Below are 3,348 nucleotides of genomic sequence, written 5' to 3' on the forward strand. Positions count from 1 at the left end.
GTGTTCAGCCTGTAAGTGCAAATTATTATAAACCCTTTTCTAAGGAGAACCTACCCTTCCATCCCACCACCACCCACACAAATCAATGTCCTCTCCCTTGCTGAGGAAAGGAGTTGACCTTATTTCCAGCTGTCCCCCCTCCAGAGCAATGAGGGAAGATGACACAGTTTGGAGATCCAGCTGTGCCATGCAATGTATGAGCCAGTGCCTTGGGCTTCATTAGAGCATCCTGCAAGAGTTGTACTAAACTAGGAGGGGTGAAATTTTCAGCACCCACCACCTGCTGCAATGAGCTCTTCTAAAATACTGACTTGCTATTAAAGCACCCAAAAAGAGCTTCATGCTATGAAATTCTTGTCCCGGGTAAATGACTGCTCTGAAATACCAATAGCCTAAGTTTAGCCATTTCTTGGGAAACGTCCCCCAGAGTGTGTCCCCAAAGCACAGACTAAATCCATTCTTATTTGACAAAGAGTTTAAGAAAATGATCTGGGCTTCCCCATATCTGGTTTGATGTTAGTACAAAACACAGATTTAAAGGCCAGCAGGAAGGCTTTTCATTGTGTCTTTCTCCCTGTTTAAAATAAAACAACTTCTTGCCCTGTAATTCCCATATCAAGCCTGGTTTGTAACAGAGCCAGTGGAGATCTTTAACATTACACCTCATCTCAGTGCAAAATTTCCACTACTTCTTCCATTCCCTCTTTATTCCACAGCTGAGTTTATTTAGCTACATCCTACAGACACTCCCATAAAAAGCCCTTTCACTGCTGCAGAAGATAGTCTTTGAACTGCAAATCTTGAGGTCTCAGCTCAAAATATGATGGAAATGGAGCCACCATTTAAAAGAAGGAGAGAAGAGGAGGAGCATCTCCCTGCCAAGTATTTTAGCGCTTGAGCCTACCGGATACAGACACACAGCTTAGCCCAGCTTCATGTTAATTCTTCTTGAGATGCAGAGTTTGAATGAAAAATGCAATTTTGCTTAGGAAGAAAATTTTATCGCCAGCTGAAGGAGAGACTGCACCACAGCCCTTGACACTGTCCTGGAGCAAACACAGCCATTGATCTCGGCCATCTGAGGTCAAGGAGTTTGTTTCTTATCCTATTTTAACACCAGCTGGGTCCAGGTGGTGGAAAGACAGAACAAATGCAGCTGGCGAAAGCTGTTGACTTAATTTCTATTTGTCTCCTTCAATTTTGTTCGATGCTGAACCTATTACTTTTGATACATCCCATGAAGATGCTGCACTGCTCTTCTCAGGAACCGCTTCTGTGCATTATCCAAGCACGGCAAGCTCAGCAGTGACCAAATCCTTTCTGGTTCTTGCATTAATCCCTACTCTCTCCATTTTACCTAATAATCTCTGTGTTGCTCTATTTATACTGCTCTGCTGACCTCCAGCTATACAGGCTCTCCTGCACTCCCCATGTAGGAAAGCCAGGGATTAGGCTTGTGAATTTTTCAGTCGTGCAGACATATACCTAGGTGATGAGTTAAAAATTCTGGCTTCAGATTCACAATCTCTCTCTCTCATCTGTTCCTTTTTTTTTTTCCTGTTTTTGGAGACTGAAAATTGTGTGAGCTGTGGGGTTTGGGGGACAAAACTGCCACAGCAGCTCCCAGCCCCATCTGCAAAGGTGGGCACCCAAGAGCAATGCTGGGGACAAAGAGCGGAGGATCCCGAGTAGCCTTTTCGCTCCTCATCTCAGACTGACTCAACTATAAATATATGCAGAGAAAATAAGAGGAAAAAAGACTATTTTTAGCCATCACTGGCTGGATGGGAAGGTTCACTTGTGAGGCTCAAAGACCGACCTTTATGGGTCCAGGGACCAGAGTTCAGTCGAGCATAACAAGTTCATCCAGAAAACCTGCTGCCCTTGGTTATTAGCTCTGCTTTAATACAGATGCTACAGGACTCATCTCTCTGCCTTGCCAGTGAGGAATTCTGTCCTTGGGGAGGCTTTGAAGACACACAGACACCCAGCCTGGTCCCTTCGCCTGCACGTTTAGACACCTCCCTACACACATGCACAATCCCCATCTCCTTCTCTGATGTGACCTGCAGAGCCCCAACACCTCTCGACTTCTGCTCATGTGCTGGGGCGGGGGGGGGCGGGGGGGGGGGAAGCGGTGACAAGCATGGAGATGTTTTCCAGAAAGCAGAAAACCTAGATTTCCCCGAGTCTTCGCCCGGACGCCTTCAGCTCCCAATCAGACTCTCTTACAGAGCTGCATGCATTAAAATCAGAAGCAAATCTCTCTGCTGTAGAAATATCTGACTGATACGAGCCTTTGTTCCTTCCCAGGCATAATTGCAATTTGAGGAGTGCTCTCCTCTAAGAGAAATGTCTATTTAACCTCCACATTATCTAGAGGTGGTTAAACTCCATATGTCCATCTGCAGCAGCTGATAGGGAAACACTGAAGGAAGCTGATACCATCTTTCATTTCTCATCGGTAACCCCACAGCTAGCCTGCTGCCAGCCAGCTTATTTTCCATTGTACAAGGCACCAGCTGCATCCTTCTGGGTCCTAACAGCCCACTTTTATATCTATTCAAAGCCTGTCATTTCTACCAGCATCATTAAGGACAAGATTTGGGACAAAATGTTTTGCACCTTGGTTTTTTTGTTCATTTTATAGTCACAGCTGGGAGAAGGAGGTTTGTTTTTTGCTTTGCAAAGGAAGCTGCTAGGAGAATGACAAGCCTTTGTTCTTCCTAGGGCGCTTGGAGAATTGGCACTTCCAGAATTCAAGTCCTTAGGAGGCCATTCAGACCCAAGGCTGTTAAGAAAATTGATTATAAATTCCATTAAGCAAGTTGAGACGAACTGAAGTTGGCACCATTGATTGCCAGGCCTGCTCGCCTTGAGACGACACTCCCAAAAGCCTGAGAGATCCCAGCACCAGCTTTGAGAAAAACCCTTTCCACAAAGTTCAGCAATGCAACCAAATAGCCCCAACACAGAAACCCAGGGCCAAGCATTAGATTTGGCCCCCACATTTATGATAGTCACACAGTATCAGGCAGCCTGGCTGTGGCAGAGCCTCCACCCAAACCCATTCATCCCTTCCCAGATTAACAAAACCTCTTGCAAACTCTCTAGCCAAGAGCTGGAAAATGAAGGGGAGCAAATAAGCAAACCCACCACCCATGTCCCCAGTAGTGAGTCTGGCACTGGGATGAAGATGGGGCATTGAATGGCACAAACTAACTGCAGCAGTTGGCCCAAGCTCCTGCCATGGACCCCACACCAAGGAGAGGTTGTCCCTCCTTGCCACGGGTCCTGGCTGACCACAAGATGCGCCCATAACTGCTAGAGAGCTTTCCTGGAGAGCTT

This window comes from Harpia harpyja, chromosome 19 (genome assembly GCF_026419915.1).
Source record: "Harpia harpyja isolate bHarHar1 chromosome 19, bHarHar1 primary haplotype, whole genome shotgun sequence".
In the NCBI taxonomy this organism is placed as follows: Eukaryota; Metazoa; Chordata; class Aves; order Accipitriformes; family Accipitridae; genus Harpia; species Harpia harpyja.